Source organism: Heliangelus exortis, chromosome 8 (assembly GCF_036169615.1).
Source record: "Heliangelus exortis chromosome 8, bHelExo1.hap1, whole genome shotgun sequence".
Classification (NCBI taxonomy): Eukaryota; Metazoa; Chordata; class Aves; order Apodiformes; family Trochilidae; genus Heliangelus; species Heliangelus exortis.
Genome location: NC_092429.1, coordinates 19,042,785 through 19,065,191, shown reverse-complemented (window position 1 = coordinate 19,065,191; position 22,407 = coordinate 19,042,785). Strand labels below are relative to the sequence as shown.

Here is a 22,407-nt window from a genome sequence, read left to right as displayed (position 1 = left end):
CACAGTGTTTCTAACAGTTCAATGAGGTAGGCCTGTTTACCACTCAGGTATAAAAATCGCAGAGGTGTCTGCTGCCTGTAGGTTAAATATTAAGCACAATCTAGAAATTCAGCACTCACCTCATTAATCCATTTGAAACCATCTGTCATAAAAAGATGCTCTATGCCATATCACTTTTTTTCCCCTTTGGCATCTGCCAATTAATTTTTAATCTGAGAAATGTGTTTTTAAATTTGTTAATTTTGTGGCCATGCTTTTGTCAGTTTGGATATCTTTCCTGATATTTATTAATATTCCTTCCATTAAAAGAGTCCATTTGAAATCTTTTCTATAGAGCAGTAAACATTTTTTCTCTTGTTTTTGTTGGGATGGACTGTTCTGAACAGCAGTATGCACAGAGCTGTTCTCCCTAGTAGATGCTCTTGGGGAAAAAAAAATGAGCAAAACAAAACCAACCCATATGGTTCCTTCTTGTGCAAAATGTGCTCAGATTTCCACAGCGATGTGGAGTGGGTGTAGAATGAAATATGCTGGGATCTGGAATATGCATGTGGTATTCCATACTTATAAGCATGGACTGAATGCAGAGAGCAGTTGTGAGAGTTGTGAGGCTGTCCCAAAGATGTGGCAAATGGAAGAGTGAGTACTTAAGTGCTTTCTATAATACTAAGGAGATAATAAATAGAAATTAATTCCTGGGACATCATAGTGTTACAGACTGATTGCCAGACTGTCTCTCAAACTGTGGAAACAGATTCAGCAGATGATAATTTCATCTCTTGGTACCTGGGGTGGTGTTAAGAAGGCAAATGCTAGTTAGCTCCCAGAGACTTAATTTTACATTGATGGGAATAACTGTTGTAATAAAAAGCACCAATGCACCATTATGACTGTCTGAACAGGCACACTTCCTTATTTCAATATTCCTTCTTGACATTCAGTAGAATACTTAGATCCATGCCATTTATTTTTTTGCATAGCTGCTGAATAGAAACCTTATTTTTCTTCATAACAAGCAAGACAAAATACTTCATTTTTTTAGACTGATTCCTTTATTTTTCTCATTGTGCTATTTCTTGGTAAGAGAAGGTTTACGTTGATGACAGTCTTCTGAAAAATAAATTTTTAGTAGAACATTAATCAGCAGTGTTGTTTTTGCTGCAGGTCTTTTTCTTTTGCTTTTGCTTTTGCAGATGAAAATAAAGAGGTAATGTTTCTGACTATATTTTACCCTCAAATTCCCATACATATAATTGCAGTGGTAATTTGCTAATTGCTTGCTTATTTTTTGAGATACAAAAATCCTGAATAGAAGCAGCCAGAACCTAGAATATGTATCCCAAGAGAAGTTGTACAATATGACTGCATAAGAAGGACGCAATACTTTATCCGTATTGGATCCTTGCATTCTGATAGTATCCCTATTCTTTCAATTGTATAGCATCTGGGTTTGTGTTTCATTGCAATAATAATATAGTAAAGCTGGGCAGTTTCAACTCTGTTGTTATGATAATGTTTTGACATAATACAGCTTCTTATTTGTCTTATAAATTGCTAAGAGGTGGTTTTTAATTGGCAATGGGTTAGCAAACTGGTGTTTTAGTTTAGTAGCCATTGTCTGCTCTGCATAGAAGCTGAAAGGAATTGCCTGCTGGAAATTAGTACATTGATTAACTTTACAGCTATGTGAGCAGGGCATGTCTTCCCTCATGAAAACCTGGCAAGGAATTGCTCTTTCCTGAGGTGCTGACTGAAGCTTAGCATTGAAAAAAGATCATATTGACAGTGATGAGTGCAAACTTGAACAAAGGCTTCTACCCACCTCTAAAAATTTTACTAAACTAAACAGCTTCCTTGCCTTTTGCCTTCCACTTTCACATTTTATTACACCAGTGAGAAATAAGTTTTTTTAAAAAAGAGTAGGATAAATGGTTTATTCTATGATTAGCCATGTGCTTATCAGCCAAGAAGGAGAGTACTACCCATTAATATGAATAACGCTTCTAGACTTGGTTTTGTACAGTACTGCCTTTTTTTTTTTTCAATTATTTAGACAATTAGACAGAGTGAGTTCTGAAATAAATTACACAGACATTACTTTATAAATTAATTTAATATGGTTTTCCCAAATTTGTTAAGAACTCTCAGATGGACATCTCTGATGAAACATTCAGGAGAGATTGGATTGTTCTGTGCAGGTCTTTACTAGCCAATACCATTCAGTAGCTCTGCAGAGACATAAAATATACACTACCTGAGATTTTCTTATGGCACTTTAGCTTCACTACTCTTTCTCTAGAGCTTTTTCATAGCAGTCTGTGCAGAACCATTACGAATAAACATCTACTCCTGTGTTTGCACAGCCAGTTTGTACAAGAATGAATGAGAAGAAATGGCAGTTCATCTGCAGTTCACTGCACTTGCTAGGGGTACTTGTTTCTATTGTCATTATTTTATCCTTTTGTCTGTCTAGGATTTTAAAGAATCACTGCAGTAGTTTGTACACCTGAACGATGTGATACATAATTCACACTGAAGAATTCTAGGCAAAAAATGATCAGCTGTATTTGGTGGGAAGGTGTATTTGAGAGGAAAAGCACTTAGTGCAAGCTGAAGTGTTACACGTACATGTAAATTAATATAGTTACATGGATGTGTTAGTTGCCTGTTCTGCTGGCACAAAGGTTAAAGTATGTTATTAAGGTATTTTCCAAATGCCTCTTGGGCACTGGCCAGCTCTTTAGGAAGCCTGGTGCAGTGCTTGACCACACTCTCAGTATAGAAATTCTTCCTACTGTCCAGTCTAAACCTCCTGTGGTGCAGCTTTGAACCATTCTCATGTGTCCTATCACTGGATACCAGAGAGAAGAGATCAGGACCTCCCTCTCCCTGCGCTACCTGGACTTTGCCTCATTTGAGATGCACTGGGAGGAAATGAGTGGCTCAGATTCAGATTTCATTTAAATGCACCTATATTTACATTTCAGATAACTTTCTTATCATAAAGTCATTATTGTTGGAAAAAAACCTCTAAGATCAAATCCAACTGTTGACCCAACACCACCAGTCAACTAAATCATGTCCTCAAGTGCTACATCCACATGTTTCTGAACACATCCAGGGATGGTGACTCCACCACCTCCCTGGGCATCCTGTTCCAATGCCTGATGATTCTTTCCGTGAAGAAATTTTCCCTAAAATCTAATCTGAACCTCCTCTGGAGCAGCTTGACTCCATTTGTTTAACAACTTGAATCCCTTTTTGAGTTTCTCAGTTTTTTTGTTTCCCTCTTCTTGTTGATTGCTCTTTCATTTTTAACTTCTGTGTCTTGTAAGTTCCTGTGATGTTCAATAAACCTGACAATGAGTGCACATGGTTGTCAGGAGCACAAACTGCTTCTCAGTAGCTAAGTGTTGACTTTGTTCCTCCAGCTAATAATAACAACCCAGGTGCATGCAGCAGTATGAAGTAAACCCAAGTAACCAAGTATTAACCTTTTTTTCTTCTTCTTCATTTATAAAACAGATTAGGTTTTCAGCACAACATCTGTACTTTGAACCACTTATACCTCTAAAATTGTGGTAACTTCCTCACCAAGTGACTGATATACTTAGTTCAATAAGGTGCTCTGAGGGGTTTATGTAGTTCAGTGGCTTCTGCCTTCTGCACACTTCTCTGGGATTTTTCCTTTATCTTTGTTAAAGCACACTCCACTTTGCCTAACATTTCGTGGTCCTTAGCTAAAGCTGATGATCTCCTTCAATATTTCTTTGTCGTAATGTTAATTTAAGTAGTGTCATAATACACTAGATTCTTTGTTTTGAAATCCAGTAACTAAGTGTACTTAACAAGTATAGTGTCCACAAGAGTAAACGGAATTAAACCTAGAGCTCTGACTTGACTTTCATATCTTAGCACTGAGAATAATTTTTCCATCTACTTGTTCTAGCTCATAATTTAGCAGTGTTCAGCCTTTGACCTGGAGAACTCTCAACTACAGGATAAATAATCTATGTAAGAAGTTGTGTAAGAATAATTTGTGTAGAGATGACCCTGGAGACTTTATACAGAGAATACTTGTTTTGAGGGTATTTTTACCTTCCTGCTAAAAAATGGAATAGTGCATTATTAAAAATCCCTCCTAAGTTATTGACAAAGATCCCTGTGTTGTCTGTACAGTAATGACCAGCACAATTTTGCAGTATGCAGTTGCCCTGGAATTTCTATTCTGTGCTTCTTTCTACCCCCCTGCAGTGGCCTTGCCAGCAAAATCCTACCTGCTATAATTATTTATTCATTCTCCTCTCTGGTTTTAACACTGTTTGCATTCTTTCTCTTGCTGGTCGTATTTACATTTCTGTAGTGTTGGGGTCTTAGACAACAAAACCTTCTGGTTTCCTGCTAGTGTTACAATGTGAACAGAGTGCTTTTTTGTCTCATATTAAAAAGGGATACTGGTTCTCTTGTTACCACTGTCACTCTCTAGGAGACATTTTCTAATGATTTGGTAAGTTTTGTCTTAACAGAGGTTTTAAAGTTTATCTACTGAATTCTTTTAATTTGTTGCAAAAATATAATTTAAAATGACAAAAGTAACACAATAGCATGACTTTGATATACAGCAATACATTACCTACACAAAGTTATGTAACAGTGAAAAAGTGAAATGGTGGCATTTATAAGCCCTGCTCCAATATTTTCTAATGTGAGTTTGAATCCTAGACTTTAAACTTACTCTGTACCAGATTTTGGCTGATTTGCTGTCAGCCTTCCTCTAAAAAAAAGGAAATGTTTATACCAAGGCTGAGTACCCAAACTAGTGTGTGTATTGTGACCATGTTTACTCATTAATGCTTAAATGAATGCTTTAAATGCAGCTGTCTTTGAACATTTCTGAGTTTAATGGAAAAACTCCAAAGATTAGTCATGTAAAAAAGATGAACAGGTTGTTTTCACATAGGAGCTGTGGATGACATATTCAAGGACTCAGCAGGAGTATTATTGTCCCCACCTACTAATTCCAATGCTCATGCATTTTATTGTGCACACATAGCACATATTGGCCCATCTTTGGTTATTTGCTTTACACTGAGTTCAGTTTTTCTATGTACCCATCAAAACTCTGGACCAATGGAAATAGGGAAGACTTGTAACAAGCAGCCCCCACCTTCTTTTTTATTTCAGTGGAAGTAAAAATTGGGGATAGAAGATGCTGTCACTTCTTAAAAAATCCAGGCTTAGACCTGGAAGCTGATTGTTTAGATTTTCTTGAAAGGAGGTTTTCTTTCCAGTCTTCAGCTGGCTGCAATTATATTTCTATCATATTTCATTTTAAACTGTGCTGATTTTAAATTTTTTTTAATCTTACTAAATATGAAAGCAGAAGCAAGGAAAAACATCTGCTGTAGAAAATATTCTGAATTGCAGTTTAGACAGCTTATGAATACTGTAGGCTTATCACTTGTACAAAACTGTGTAGGTGGCATGTTGTCAAGTGCAGACAGTATGGGAGGAGATCCTAGTATGAAAATCTTTTTTTAATGGTATTGAAAAGATAAAAAAAAAAAAAAAAAATTGGACTGAAAAAGCTTTATTTGGAGGGTGAGAGTGGCCTGTTGGACACAAATTAAATTACTGTATGGATTTAGACAGATATGATGTGATTAGAAATCCATGTGCTCAGTCCACAAAGTCTTTATTTAGCTCATTATCATCATGTGTGAAAATTCCAGCTGAGAACTTTGGACTGATCTACATGAACAAGTATTATCTTATGGATCTCTGGTAATTGGCCTTATATTTCTAAAATCTAAGTTTCTCATGCTATTCTTTCAACCAGGAAAGATCTGAAAACTCAGCTGTGGTTTTTCAATGGCAAAGCCGTGTTTAATGATTTTATAGTTGTTGCTTTTTGGTTGTTTTTTTGGTTTTTTGGTGTTTTTTTTTCCCAGCAGTTTCATTAGTGTTTCTACCTGGCTTTAATGTTGCTATGCCTACCAGCTGGGTCTCAGTCTAACTCTTAGGAAATATAACAAAGACTGTTTGAAAAATGGATGATTGTACAAAATAAATATTGTGGGCTCTGACAGAAGGTAAAAGACTGTACTTGTTACCAGAACATTCTTCTGATTTCCAATAATATAAATGCCAGCTCATATGTGTGTTCCAAAAAGCTGCCTGCCAAATATGCTGGATTTGGAAAAGGAATTTTCTTGCCAATAGCTGTATGCTGAGTGTCCTGTCTTTTTCCCCTTCAGCTTTTTATTTTTTCTTTTCCCCAATGACTGTGCATTTTACACAAGTGAAAAAGAGAAGCAATTTAAAAAGCTTTTTGTGTAAAAGATATTTTACCTGCTGAAAATTAAATAAGTCTGCATTTTTGACAATTTTCTCCCATGCAAATTAAGATTTATCACACAAAAAGAATGATTGTGGAGAAAAGAGTTTAATGCTGATGCATTAATTAAAGCAAATAAAAACATGATTTTGCATATTGTTTAAACCAAGCTGAGCAATTTTTAGTAAAAGCAATTTCTTTTTAGCAGGGCAGGAAACTGTTTTCTCATCCTATAAATATTCACTATTTAAAGACTGCCTTTATTGTCATGAAGTTTAGACCTTTGAAAATATTAATGAACATATTATTATGAAAAAAACCAGTCAAAAAATGGAAAAGTTAATTTATTTTGGGCTTGAATTTTACATTATAAATTTATACGGTCAGATATAAAATTATATTCTAACAAAAAATAGTACTTTCTGTGTTTTGAAAAACAAGCACAAGCTATTTGGATATACATAGGAATTTTTGCATTTTTCTTTAACAAGAAATATATTAAGGTGTTACTTTTCCACAAAATATTTTAGCTTTGACAATCCCATGTTTTCAATTGAAAATATTTAGTCGAATAATCGTCATCTACCTCGAGTATAGACTTTACCTTTATACCCATTTCTGATCCAACAAATACTGGATTTGTTTACTTCAGTTTAATTAATAAGATAACATAGCACATTGGTTATATTTTAAATTCTTCATTAAACTGAACAGAACAGTTTTTTAATTGATTTTTGCGGCAGTCTGTCACAAAAATACTGTAATGGAAACTTCTATAAAAGCTTTCACAGGGTAACTGTGCAGAATTATCCTGGACAGACTATGCCTGTCCTGATGGCAGCCTATGCAGATACAAGAATGTTAGTGCTTGACGTATTAAGAGTAATTTAGGGATCAGAATGTCATCCTATCTATAACAGAGCAAGGTTCCCCTGCATTCCATGATGTGCTCGTGTGAGTTAAGGTCCTCAGGAATAACTAAATAGGTACCTAAAATTTTAATGGCAGATGTGCCTCTTTACAAGCAACTTCCACAGGCAGTGTGCATCATTAGACACACCAGCAAACACTGAGCAGCAAGGGGCTGCACACAATAATCAACATTGGCAGCTAATGTAGCTGCTCACTGAGCTGTTGATCTCCACAGATTTATGGTATGGGTGATGGAGAGAGGTCAGATCTCCTAGGCATGACCTCAGAGGCTTAGAATTCCTCACTGTACCAACCTGCATTTTTCCAGCCCAAAGGTGAGGGAATAAATGTGCCTATAATAAATGTGCCTGGGGGTGCTTGTGCTTGGGGGGCTTTGTCAGTAGGTCATAGGAGAGCAGGGCCATGTGGTACAATCTCAACACACTTAGTAGGAAATTTGTGCCATACAGGAGTAATTTCTCTGGGCATTCACTGTAGTTTTCTGAAGGAGTTACTGCTCTCTCTCTTGAGACATGACCTGGGTACTGAGGCCTTTTGCATGTACTATGAGACATTTTCTCATGATACTCTCTGCAGCTTAGCCATGGCTTCATGTACTTCTAGTTAACTACTGGGGTTACTGGTTTAGTTTTCAGATCCTTGCTAGGGAAAACAAAAGAGGTGAATTATAGTTGTATTCTTTCTGTGTATTGTGTAGATATCTACTGTGGTCTGGAACCCACATACATCCAGAATGCCACCCACAAACCAGGTCTAAAGTTGCTGTTGCTCTGCTACAGCAGATATTTCTGCTAGGCAATCAGCTGTCATAATTTTTTCCTCAGTTCTTTTAGTTTTCTTAGAAGTAGCATAATTTTAAAGCTTCAGGCTCTTGCTTAAGGATTCACATAAGAAGCATGTCTTGAGCATTTTATAGGGGATTAGTTGTGTGAAGTAGGACAAGACAGTGTCAAACATGCTCTTCTTCATGAAGTTTGTTATGTTTCTAGGCCACCAGTGCTCTGTGTGCCCTCCAGACTCATGTTTTGTGGCCCCCTAAGGCACGATGCCATACTAATGCCATGCTGCTTGGGAAAAGGGAACTGCTTTAGTGTCTTTGGGGAAGAACAGGAGATATTGCAGGCCACCACTTGAAGTCCATGGTGGCTCCATGGACTGTAGTTTCAGAATGTTCTCTTCAAAATATACTAGACTAGTATGGACCTAAAATTAAGGTTCCCAGGCAGATTAATGTCAATTTTTCTGCTAAAGAACGATATTTAATGAAAGTTTTGCTGTTTCACACCATAATATGGTTAGAGTTTTGTAGGTGTGACTAATCCTGATCTTCAAATTGATTATGTCTGTCTCATGGACACCATCAGTCAGAATTTGTTCCTCCTGGCTTAGAATTAAAATATTATGTAGAGGATTTAAAGTAAATCCTTACTTAAGGGTGTTAAAGATTAAAGTGAGTTCTGATTAGCATAAATCTCTCAGTCTTTGCTCCCTGGACCCTCACAGCTGCCCATGGGTACCATTTTTTAAGAAACAACACAGAGAAATTTTATTAGTTCATCAGAGTTTGTTGGGACAGCCCACTGGGAAAAGTAAAACTTTCAAGACTTTAGGCTGCATGCTGTGATGACTAAATCTTGTAAAATAAATCTAATCTTTCCTTCTTTATCAGAGCCTTCCAAGTTCAAATAGTTTAGTTTTTCTTAAATTCATTATTTTTGAAGTTAATGCAAATTCAGATATCTAAATAAAAACCTAAAAGTCATCCAATGCTTCCATAACATTCAATAGTAGTTGCAAGGATGCAATGCCTTTGAAAATGAAGTTGTGCTTCATTGGAATTGGTAGCCAAAACAATCACCTTTGGTTGAACTGTGAACCCAACCCAGATATTTAAATGTGCATTATAATTGGGTCTGGACTCCAATTGTCTGTGTGCCATTTGTACTTCAAAATTTTGGCCTCAGAGCCCACTTACAAAAATCCAGGTCTCAAAATATGGGGAGTTTTTCTCAACATGGACAGTGAGCTACTAATCAAATACTGAAAAGCCAGCTTCTGTGTCAATATTCTTTGGATTTCAGAGCTCTGGCACAGAGTTCTATCAATATTAAAACAATATTAATGATGTTGAAATTTTAAAGAATAGTCTTTTCATACCACTCAGTCTGGTGTTGTACAGCTATGGAGATCTTAAGGCAAGGTACTGCACTCAAACATGAATGCTATTGTTATGATGCCATTTATGGATGGTTTAAAATGAACATTTATTTCTAAGTCTTAAGACACCAAAGGCATACACACACATGTGGGCACACATACACACATAGAAAGCAGTTGCTAGTACCTCTTAAGCCTCAAGGTTTAATTGTAGACTAAAGTTAGTAATGTTTTATTTATTTATTGTGATAAATATCAGTGTCTCCATATTATACTAGTTGTTAATTTTGGTACTAATATATCCTACTATGTATATATAATATATCTATATGTGTATTTATTTGAGTAAAAAAGTAAGACCTCAGGACTTATGGATAGCCTAAAATAAATGTCTAATGCTGTGGGATGTGATCTTTGTTGCTTATTTAAAGTTACCTCGTCACTTTTCACTTATGGTACTTCCAGCTTTCCTTACACATACACACAGTGAAGCTGTGTGAAAAGGTAGCAGTGGTGACATCATTGTGAGGTTCTTGGCTTTTTTTGGCAGTTTTTTACCAGGGAACTGAGTTTAAAAGCTTGTCTTTAAAAGCCTCCTGAGTATTCATCTCTTCAACCTGTGCTCCTAAAAATGGGCTTATATTTACTATTAGTGTTGTTGCTGCTGCTTCTAAAAAGAAACCTCAGAATCATGATCAATATTTGTATCTCCTTCATGGAGAGTAGCACCATCCACTGTCTTAAGGTAGCATTATCCATCTCCTCAGTACAACTGAAATTTGGAATTGGGTACTTCAGTCTGTGACAACTTAGACTGAAGATAACACCCCTTCTTAGCTACAGCATTTTTCTTAGATTATCAGGGTGATTCTGTGTTCTTTTGCCAGTGCCAGGAGGCTGTTACCTCTTTTACAGAGAAATGACCAAAGTTAAACCCACTGTATCTTAGTACATAACATAGTAATTTGACTGTTAAAGTATATTTGACTTTCTATAGTGACTTTGACAAAAATGACCAAGGCTCTTAAGACATGCCAACCTAATATAGAACTTTAGCTCCGACCACTCCAGTGGTTATGAAGAAGAGAAGGGAAAACACATTGCACACTCACAAAAGCTGAACGGAATATATATTTTCAGTAGAGTTTCAGCTACACAAATAAATTTGAGAACACAGGTGTACTGTAAAGAATTCTGTTTTAACTAGCTCTTAACATTAATTTTCAAAGAATTGTGTTTCCGTCTCCACAAAATATTTTAACAACATCAAATGATTTTAAAAAAGAATTATTTTAATCTGTGTCTCTATAGATGGGTGGGTAGATCTGTCATTGCCTGTGACAGGCATCTGCTCTTAGGGAACTGTCAGGGCTATGCTTTTAGTACTACTGTTGACAAGAATGTGGTTGTTAGGAGAGTTCTTACAGCAGCAGGCAGAAGAGAAGGCTTTCATGATCTCTTTTTTGGCAAAGCTGAGGTTTCATATGACAGTATACTGAGTAACTATGTACTAAGTACTGGCAATAATTTTTAATGTGTTTTTGTTTGTTTTAATATTATTTTTTTGAAGAAGACAATTGAGCTATTGAAAACCTGGGTATTCCCATAAATTTTTCATCTAGTTTTCTGTTGTGCTATAATTTTTGTAGCAATTTGTGAAAACTGTATTCACAAGCTGTAGTTACTCCTGATAGCTGCTCAGTGACAGCTAGAATCACTGTACAGGGTTCAGGAAAAAGGAGAATCACTTATTTTATTATTTAGAGACTGCATGATATCCATGCTGTCTCTCTTCATTCTGGTATTACTGGTAACATGGTTAGTATAGGATTATTCAAACAAAATGATCCTTAATTAGAAATTTATATTACGATGTGATATTGTAAATAAATCAACAGCTGAGTATTGGATGGCAACAGCTATATCCTGGGCACTACAGTTTTCTGTCAACTCCATAAATTCTCACTTTTAGGTGACATAATGTATTTTAGTGACTGCATGTGAGTGATACTCACAATATGACAAAGGATGGTGGATAAAAGACTACAGCAGTATAGAGAGAATGCTCAAATCACACCTGCACTTCAATTTCACCTGCAATCCAATGAGATGTGCTGGTGTCGTTCTGTTCTGGTCCTGATTATCCAGCCATGATGCTTCACTGAAGCTGCTTCCACCAATGGAAAAAAATTGTATCTATGAATTATTTTCTGGTTTATGATTGACTACATCTGTATATCGTTTCACAGCAGCCTGTTTATGTCTGTAAGTGGCCCCTAGCCTGTCCTTCAAGGAGATACATTATAGAATCTTTGTGAGCCTCTGGAAGTGCTTAAAAATCTTTATAAATTACGTGTCATATCTAAATGAGCCATCTGGTCTGCCAAAAAATAACTCACCTTAGTGACTGTTTTATTTGAAACCACTCAATAAAAATATTAAGTAAGTGTTTCTCTAAAAGTAGAGAATGAACACTAAAAAAACACCCTGAAAAAAAAAAAAGAGAAAAAAAAGGTTTTAGGTGTAAAAAAACACACACAATCATGATACATTCCTTTCTTTATTTTTCTGTACTGTGAGTGAAAGTAGGTGACCATTCTGAGTTAAATTTGTTTTTCTTTGCAAAAGACAGAGGTATTTAGAATAGATTTGTCTCAAGTTTTGAGTGATTTTAGTGTGAAATTGGCTGCTGAAAAGCAAGAAGAAATGTAGTATACTGAACAGAATTCTCCATTCTCACATTATGGTGTGGAAATACTCTGCTAGAAAATGGAAACTTTAAATCATGGCTGCCTCCCCCTATTGAACAACCACCATCTGAACAGAGTACTTCTGGAAATTGTCATTCTGAATATTGTGATGAACACTGGCACTGGAAGCAAGGGCTTAGGGTGAATCTTGCAGCTGCAGAAATCAAGTAAATGGAGAGAGAAGTGACAAAACACAAGAGAAATCTTTTCAACAGTTATATGAAAATACTGGCTTTGTTTTGCTTTTCTGCTGCATAGGAATAAATGAAAAAGCCACGGGGAAAAGAAATGTGATTTCAATCTATCCATTATGAAAACACATAAAGTGTTTTTATCATTAGCTAATTACAGTTAGAAGCCATTTTAATAACATCTAAGACCAGTTAAAAGATGACAAATGTTGGGTTTTGTAGTTATAAGTACAAAAATTAATCCCATGACAGATGTGATTTTAAGATACAAACCTTTGATGAAGATATGAAATGTTTCATTAAATTCTTGCTGCGTACATTAATTCAATTCTGAAATGTTGTGTAAAAATGGAAAGGAAGAAAGAATACATAAATAGTGCTGGTACAGGGCACAATACCCACAACTAATCAGTGTTCTTCACTGACAGTATGAACTGTCAGCTAGGCCAAGGTAGGTTACTAGAGTTCTGTAAGCACATTAAATCTACATATCTTTGCATTCTCTCTTTGTAAGACTTTTTTTTTTTTCTTTTTTCTAATACAAAGTTGCCTATAGGGTTGCTGTAAATATTTTCAGAAAAATACCAAGTCTGAGTAAAAGACTGCAGGATTTTGTGTTCACTGTCTTATACTAATTTAAAAAATCTGTGGTTTTTTTCCTGTTGATGTTAAGTTTCTTTCATTAGGGATATTATAAAGTGTAAAGCTGAATCTTCAGGCCATCCTGTATTGTGGATGAGATAAGGTATGTGGTGGGCATACTCCCCATCCTCTTAACATTGAATGCAGATGCATTTCCCTGTAGGTGCAGGCTGTGATTATTCTCTGCTTATTCCTGTCTAATTTTATTGACACACTGGACTGGAAGAGTGAAGTTATTAATACCAGTAACCCATGCTACAATTGTGCAGTTGGTATAGCTTTTATTTGAGATCTCCAGACACATGAATGTTTTCCTAATAGACGGACAGGATTCCTGGAAATTGTGTCTAATTTTTCAGAGAAATACTAGAGGAGTTTTAGAAAAATAAACTTGCTCTGTTTTTTCAATTTGTGTGAGTTTTACATTTTAGCAATAATAGGAATGCACAGTTTGTGTTTGCTTTTAATCTAGTTTATATATTGATGAAGCTTTCTCTTTTAAACAGGTTGAAGTAGTTTTCCTGTAAATCCTTAGTTTTTCAGGCATGCAGCTGCTTTTTATAGTATTGCTGCTCCAAATGAAACATGAAGTACAGTTTTTAATGGGGTTTTTTTGTTTCTTTGTTTTCCCAAGTTGCCTTTAAAGGCTTTCTGGAGGAGGTTCTGTGACTGAGTTTTCATGTGGAACAAGAGAAGGGAAGTTTAATTCTAAAGCAGTCTGCATATTTAACTATTAGGAACTGTGCAGAAATATCGTGTCCTTCTTTTGAGTACTTTACAGTTGCAATTTGGAATTAAAGTTATCACCCAGAGAAACCTGGTTCATCAGCAGCATCACAAAATGCCCTTGTGAGTTTGTTAATTTGCAACTGATGTAGATGAAAAGAATGAAAACAAAAATTATGACTTTATGCCATGCTTGTCTATGGAGAAGTGCCGTGAAATATTCAAGGACAGATATTTTATAAAGCCTTATGTATTCATAGTGGCAGCTGCAGTTTTCTTAGAAGAGAATAGCAAGTGTGTAAGAGCAACAGTGGTGTACATTTTGAAGAAGAAATTTTTTATCATCTTTCCATCCATGACCAAAATGTAGGTGATAATAGACTGCATAAAATTTTTCAGGAAATGGCATGGTAAATATTCTTGCAAAGGCTCAAATCAGACACTAGTAAAATATTATTAAAAGGTGGCTATGTTATAGGATATCACAGTTACTTAACATGGCTGCATTAAATCCAGTTTGCATCAGGCCCTGTGTATTACCACAAAGACATACTTTGAGAACCATAGACAGTTGAGCAGATTTTTCTTATAATCTTGTACTGGTATTTCTGCTTGGTCTTCCATAATCTGAGATATTGTTCTCCATCAAGCCATTCTAGCAATTACTCTTGTAGCATTTTCAATTTTCACTTTGAAGCTCCAGTCAGCCATACAAGCATATAGGATTATCAGTCTTGAAGAACTTTATAAATGTTGAGAAAACAGAATATGGTACATTAGATATGGGTTGTGTATATTAACTATAGCTGACAGTAAATATAGGGAATTCCATAGGCTGTACTTGTTTTGCTGGATTATAGATCTGAAGAATGTTCAGGAGTGATGTTGAGTAAAAAGAGGAGATGAGTCCTGGATTTATAGAAATGTTTCTTAGATGTCTCTGATAATCACACCCCCTGCACTGTATCAGGCTTACATTTCAGTTAAAGCACCTGTAAAAACGTTTTGGTACAATTGTAGGAGAGTGCATTTTAGCTGGTTTTTTGAATCATGCAGTTCTTTATAACCCAAAAATACTTGGTGATATAATCATTTGAGCCACCAGGTGGACGTGCAGCCATCTATCTGTTCTGCCCTCAGCCACGCTGCTGCTACACTGCTGCCTAGAGAGAGATGTTTCCCAATGAGCAGCCAACAGCCCCTCCTCATTCAAACTGTCTGATCTGTTTCAGAGATCAGTTCTGTTTCCTGAGACCATTTTGTGAACATGTAGTAGACACTTCCCATCTCCAAAGAGTTTGGTGGGAAGGGCAAAGCTACTTCATTGCAGACTGTACTTTTGCTTTGATCTCAAGAAGAAATCTGCTTCTATCAGGTTCAGATTTCCACTCCACAGCACTGCGGTATTTAAAAAAAAAAAATAATGCAGAGAATAAATGTAAGGTATCATGGGATTTTGTGTTTCTTTCTGTTAAGACACCTTCCCAGTAGCCTTCCCAGACACCTTCCACTTGTGCAGGAGTGGAATCTAGACTGCTGCTGATGTTTGGCTGCTTTCACAAATTTATCAGCTGCACTTGCATTAAGGGTGGTAAAAGTCTGAAAGGCACTTTTATGTCACTTAGACTGAGTTCAGGTTTGATTTGCTTTGGTGGTTTTTTTGTTTGTTTGTTTGGGGTTTTTTTTATTTTTTTGATTTTTTTTTTTTTTTTTTTTTTTTGGTGTTTCAGAGGCTTAAGGTAGTAACAAGGCATAAGATGTCATGCAGTAATTCCAGTTAATTATTATCTGAGTCATAGGGGGAGGTAGAATATCTGCTAACTGCATTTCAGCTGCAATACTGAGGTTTGTTGTGACACAACCTATTCAGCACTCTGCCCTAATCTCCTGTATAACTGCTGCATAGCAGTGCTTAAAGCTCTGAATTTACATTTCATAAAGGAAAGTGTTTTTTAATTTCTTTCAATTTAGAACATAGTAACTTTTAAAATATTTGCTACTTAAAGGAAACATAATATTTCAGTTTTAGCATTTAATTTTAGAATTTTGAAAAGGTTTTGCAAATTATACCCTCCATGGACATGGAGACCACACATGTTATGTGTTAAATGTAGTGTCTGATAATTTACATGGACTTACACAGAATCAGACAGAGTGTATAAGCTGGAAGAGACCTCCAAGACCATCCAGTCCAACCTTTGACCAGTATCATTAAAGGTAATAGAAAGATTTTCTATAAATATGCAAATAGCAAAAGAAGAGCTGTGGAGAATCTTCCCCCCACTACTTGACCTGCGAGGGAAACTTGTGACTGAGGATACAGAAAAGGATGAACTGCTGAGTGCTCATTTTACCTCAGTCTTCATCAATGCCAATTGCTCCCTGAGGGTACAATATTATATTTCCAGCAAACACGTGAAAAGTTGAAGTCTCCCACAAGAACAAGAGGAAGCAAATCTGAAACCTTACCCAGCTGCTTATAGACTACTTCATCAACCTCCTCTCCCTGGCTGGATGTTCTATAACAGGCACCTTCTATGGTATCTATGGTATCTGCCTTGTTGCCATTCCCCCTACCATCACCATCATTAACATGCTCAAGACAGTCGAGACCTTCCCTAACATAGAGGGCCACACCCCCTCCTCTCCTTCCATGCCTATCCCCTCTGAACAGCCTATAGCCATTTAACCCAGCATTCTAGTCATGGGATGCATCCCACCATGTTTCTTTACAGGCAATTATATCATAGTTTTCTTGATGGACAAGAGCTTCAAGCTCTTCCTGCTTATTGCCCATGCTATATGGGGTAGCATAAATGCTGTGCCTTCCTACACGAGAGCAGTCTACCCCCTGCTTGGAGTTTCTCAGGTCCCGACAAGCACTTCCACTGCTCATCACTGGCTGGCCTGTACTTGCCCCCTTCAAATCTAGTTGAAAGCCCTATCAATGAGCCCTGCCAGCTCCTGCCCCAGAATCCTTTTCCCTCTCTGGAACAAATGCATCCCATTGTTTGCTCATAGCTCTGGTGCCTTGTATACCAAGTAATGATCATAGATCCCAAAGCCCTCTTGAAAACACCAGTCCCAGTACTTGTACTATCACTTGTTTTTTTTCTTGCAGGTTATCTCCTGTGTTCTCATGAACTTTAGTTAAGCCATTTAGAAAAGCCAGCATATGGCTCTTTCTACAAACTCTCACTGCTATGAATCTTCTTTTATTATAGGCATTACAATTTTATAATTTTGCACTAAAAGATGCAGCTCATTTTATAACTTTGTATTTTGCATACTAATGATATTTTATATCACCAAACAGTAATATTCTCTTCTGTAGCTTTTTATTATTTGCATGTGTTACAAAATATTACCAAGCTTACAAGTGGCATTAGTAGGCATTCTCGGATACAGTCATTATATGTGACAGAAGAATATGGGCTTGGCAGTAAGTTAAAATGTTGCTGGGATGAAACAGGTTGTTTGTAGTTTGCCAGTAGAATGCACGGAGAAGAAAACAAAGCAAGTGGAAGCAGTGGAGGTGAATTTTTCCAGGAGGAGGTAAAGTTTATTTCATCTTGAGTCAAATACTAGGTGTGCAGTGGTATTTCTCAGGTTGCTCTTTTGGCTTTGAGTACTCATTTCTGTGTAGAGACTTGAAAATAAGTGTTGTGAATTTCAGGTAAAATAAAATAGAAAAGTGTCAATCAGATAAGAAGATTATTGAAATCCAGATGAACTTACATTTGAATTTTTGTTTTGAACTGTATAAAATGGTAAAGCTTATTCAACTTCATGTCTCCTAACCACATGCATATAGGCTGTATACTAATGACTCAGACATGGATATAAAGATGAATCTCCTTTAGTGTTGTAAAGACAGTGTAGAGATGAAAATTTAATTGACAATGAGACTGTGGATGTTTGGCAATGAGGCAGGACACACGGGTCCCAACACAACTCTCTGTTGACTTCTTGCATCAGTGGACATGCTTTACATAGGATTTCTTTATGATCTGCCATACAAAATAATTTTAGCAGTGTGCAGTTTGTACCCTTCAGAAATGTTTGCTCTTCATCTCATAATCCAGAAGATCAGCTTTTTTTTCCTCAGAGTGACTGAACTGCTTGTAAAGACCTTGCAGACCAGCCTGGGATTTCATATACCACCTGCAATGGAAAAGGGCATGCAGCAAATGCTTCTGCTCTGAGCTTAGGGAGCAAGCAAGCATTTGTTCTCTGGTGTGTGAACATGGAAGCAGAAGCACATGGTGCTGCTGTACATATAGCATGGAAAAAGAGACAAGTATCTGATAACAGAATTTTGCTCTTCAGTTGACATTTATGAGTTACCCCTATTACCTGAATACTACTGTTGGCATTGTTGAGCCAGAATAAGTGCAACAAGTTGTCTCTATGCCAGTTCTCATGTTTATAATTAAGTTAATTTAATCAGTAGTCCTAAACTTGAAATTTACTCCTTTAGAGCAGCCCTTCTACATTCACACAAGTCTGTGTAAATATATTTCCTAATTCAGCACAACTGAATTTTACAGCATACATTTACCACCCGAGATGCAAATAAGAGGATATAGGTTTTAATGGTTAACAGTTATTTCTCTTTCTGTACGTGTTTCTTCTTTTATGTACTTTATTTGTGACAGGCCATTATAGCAATACTCATAGAATCTTTTAAGAATACTGTAAGCCTGCTTCCTCAAGTAGCTTGTTTCAGTTTTTTTGTTTGTTTGTTTGGGTTTTTTTTTTTTGCTATACAAGTTTTTATTTTTACTTGAAGTTGCAGAAGATTGTTATTTTCAGTAAATCATACTGTTCAGTGATTTTGAAGTTTGAGAACCTGGCCTAGATCCAACCTTATTTTCCTCTTTAAGGATGGGTCATAGAAGTAGGGCACAGCAGTCTGGACTCCCAGAGAGAAGAGGGAAAATGTGCCATGGCTTTTGTTTTGGGAATGTAAACAGTGCCACTCGGCTCACTGTGTTAATTCTGTAGAATCAAGGACAGTTGCAGGTGACCTGCCTCAATGCTGTAAATACCGTGTTAACTAATTTTCAAGAACAAAAAAAGATCTGCATTTCAAAATAGTAACCTTATGTTTAGCTTTCTGACATCACTGCACCTAGATGTGATATGTAAGAAATTTTCAAGAAGTTAGCACTTAATGGTATTCAATGTTACAGACTGGAGAGCTGGGCTGATTCTAGTGGGATGAGGTTCAACAAGGCCAAATGCCGGGTCCTGCACTTTGGCCACAACAACCCCGTGGGGAGCTCCAGGCTGGGCACAGAGTGGCTGAGAGCAGCCAGACAGAAAGGGACCTGGGAGTCTGGATTGACAGGAAGCTGAACATGAGCCAGCAGTGTGCCCAGGTAGCCAAGAAGGCCAATGGCATCCTGGCCTGTATCAGGAACAGCGTGGCCAACAGGTCCAGGGAAGGGATTCTTCCCCTGTACTCAGCGCTGGTGAGGCCACACCTCGAGTCCTGTGTCCAGTTCTGGGCCCCTCAGTTCAGGAAGGAGATTGAGGTCCTGGAGCAGGTCCAAAGGAGGCAACTGGGCTGGTGAAGGGACTCCAGCACAAATCTTATGAGGTGAGGCTGAGGGAACTGGGGGTGTTCAGCCTGGAGAAGAGGAGGCTCAGGGGAGACCTCATCACTCTCTACAACTCCCTGAAAGGAGGTTGGAGCCTGGTGGGGGTCGGTCTCTTCTCTCAGGCCGTCATCAGTAAGACAAGAGGGCATGGACTTAAGCTCTGCGAGGGGAGGTTTAGGTTAGATATTAGGAAGAAATTCTTTACAGAGAGGGTGATCAGGCATTGGAATGGGCTGCCAAGGGAGGTGGTGGATTCTCTGTCCCTGGAGGTTTTTAAGAAGAGACTGAATGTGGCACCCAGTGCCATGGTCTGGTAACCACAGTGGCAGTGGATTAAGGGTTAGACTTGATGATCTCAGAGGTCCTTTCCAACCTGGCTGATTCTGTGATTCTGTTTGACTTTTTCTGAGTGAGGGATGTATCTGAATCCCAAACTGAATGATCCTAAACTTGTCATTTTAGTTTCTTACAAGTGGGGCCATTGCAACTGAGACAAAGTTCTTCAGATTCCTTTCCATTCCCCAGCCCTATCTATGCAGTCTCAAAATTTTGAACAGCATCTAGTGCCTATACTAGAAATACAAAGAAGTGTTTCTGGTGAATAATCATTTTTGGTAACAATAATACAATATACATAATTTTAGGAAATGTTATATTAACACGGCTATTGAGTGTTTTCATGTGTACATGACTCAGAAGTGACCAGTTCAAGAGTTGGTATTTTTTTTGTTGTTGTTAATTTAATTTAATGTGTTGAACTGAGATCATGCAGACTTGGAGTCCTGGGATTCAGAGAGATGTGTTGGGGGCACAAAGGAGAGAAAGTGGAAGAAGAGAGATATAAATTGTCGATTGTTATTGCCAAGCAGAGGAACTGATATGCAAACCAAAGTAAATGGTTATGACTGTAAATCTAAAATAGGTTTTCTGCAAAAATAATTACATTGAAATTGATTTTAAAATATCTACTCTGCTGAAAATCAATACAAAGATTCTAAAAGTTAAGGGAAGAAAATATTGTGCTCTTGGCTCCTTATGCCTATGTTTTATTTGAGTTAGAGGAATTACAAAGAAAATGCAAATGCTGCTAATATAGCATTGTGAAAATTAACTCTTGTGTTTGCAAATTTGTGCATGAAATCTGGAGCATCAACTCGAAAAGGTTAAGACCACAATCACAAATGATTCTTAATAAGAAAAATATTTAGCTGTTTGGGTCTGGCCTGAGAACAAAAAATGCATAAAATAAATAGCCATAAAAAATCTGGTAAACACCTATGTTGTGAACCTTTCTGACAGATTCTAGAAAAGAAATATCAATAACATTCGAGAGAAAATTCTGCTCATAGAGCTGCCAACATAATTTTGCTTCTTGGGTGACTAACCAAGAGTGACTGCAGCCATTCCATTAGGCCATTTCCACTCCAGTCATCCTGCTCTCAGCCTTGTCTCTGCCTGTACACACCCTCTGACTACGGTTTAGATGCTTTAGTGCATGCCAGTTGCTGGGACACAATGGGATTTGTAATACTTGGTGGCAGAGGTTTCACTGTGACTGATTCATAGCAGTGTCCAGGTCTTCATGGAAGCTCCAGACTTTTTGTGACTGAGTGACAGGCGTAGCTTGAGAACTGAAAGACAGTGTAAAAAGTGTAGGTTTTCAACAGTGCAAATGCTGAAGCTGAATAATTGTACAAAATTAATTTGAGCCTATTTAAACAATGATGACAGAAGCACCACTGAGATAACTGGTTTCTTGAGTTCACACAGATTTATTGAAAATTGATTTCAAAATTTGTTTCTTTTGTCTTCACTGGACTTGGAATCAGACCTCTGGTATGTATTTACCTACTTACATTTTGAGACTTGAAGATTTACATGATCTCTCAATACTTCTTATGGTTTCATTTCAACTGGAATGGTTGGTGGTGATTTAGCACAGCCAAAGGATCAGGAATCATGAATCAAAGGTGGACATGTAAGAGTGAGATCATGCTTTTAAAAGGTCAAACTCTTGCCTTCCTATTTGACCAATGTAAAGTGACTCCACCAAGAGGAAGAAACATTTTTCCCTTTGGGATTTTAAAGTTAGAACTTTCTTTCTTGTGGTTTTAATAAGTGCTAAACTGTAACTGATAGAATAGACAAACAGTTTTGTTTTCCAGCTGACAATTACTTCATTGCTTCTAATTTAAAAACCTGAGTACTTTATGCAAGAAAGTTAACTAAGATGCCTTTCTTTAAAATGTAATGATATCTTTAAAAGCTTCAAGAAAGTTGGACATAAAAATACTGCAGCAGACTTAAATAAGCATAACTCAAGAGAAGTAGAATAAAACCAGAATAGAATAATAATTGCTTATACTTAGTAGGTATCTATGCTACAGCAACCTCTAGAAGTCTCAATAAGGCTCCTGGACTCATTGACAAATATAAGACAGACTCTGCTCATAATTGCTCAGAATCTACGGACTTAACTGCAAAGAGATCTTTACATCTAAGTTTCTGTGCCTTAGCAGAGTCTCTGCCTCTGCACAGGGTTCCTTTGGTGGAAATGCAGCAGCAGGGTCAGAGTTTCATGGCTCACAAGCAAACCCAAGTGCAAGTGTAATGCCTGACACAGAGAAATCTAATGCAGGAAAGTTCAGCAGTGCTAATCAGCAATGCCAAAATGTTGGGCCTGTGAGGCACCTATATAGTATACTTGCATGAATGGGAAATTAATCTCTACCTATCTGATGCTTTAGATACTACTATTGGTTTTCCTACTGTAATTCTGTGTTTATTCTCTCATATTTATCGTGTATCACTGCATCACATTGCATGTATTTTATTTAATTTTCTATACTATTTTCTATATCAGACATTTATATCATGTCTGTTTGCTTTTGAAGGCAACTTGGACTAGGGTCTATAGCTTTCCAGCCTTCTGCTAAACCCATATTCCTACATGGTTTTCTCTTTTTTTTTTTTTCTTTTTCTTTCCTTTTTCTTTTTCTTTTTCTTTTTTTTTTCCTTTTTTCTTTTTCCTTTTTCTTTTTCTTTCTTTTTTGTCCTTTTTTTTT

At 36.9% G+C, this 22,407-nt stretch overlaps 1 long non-coding RNA gene across 9 annotated transcripts in view; it reads left to right on the top strand.

The window, feature by feature from the left end:
- LOC139799198 (uncharacterized) overlaps positions 1-22,407 on the top strand; it is an 82,245-nt gene that overhangs the window by 40,040 nt on the left and 19,798 nt on the right. The window lies entirely within an intron of this gene.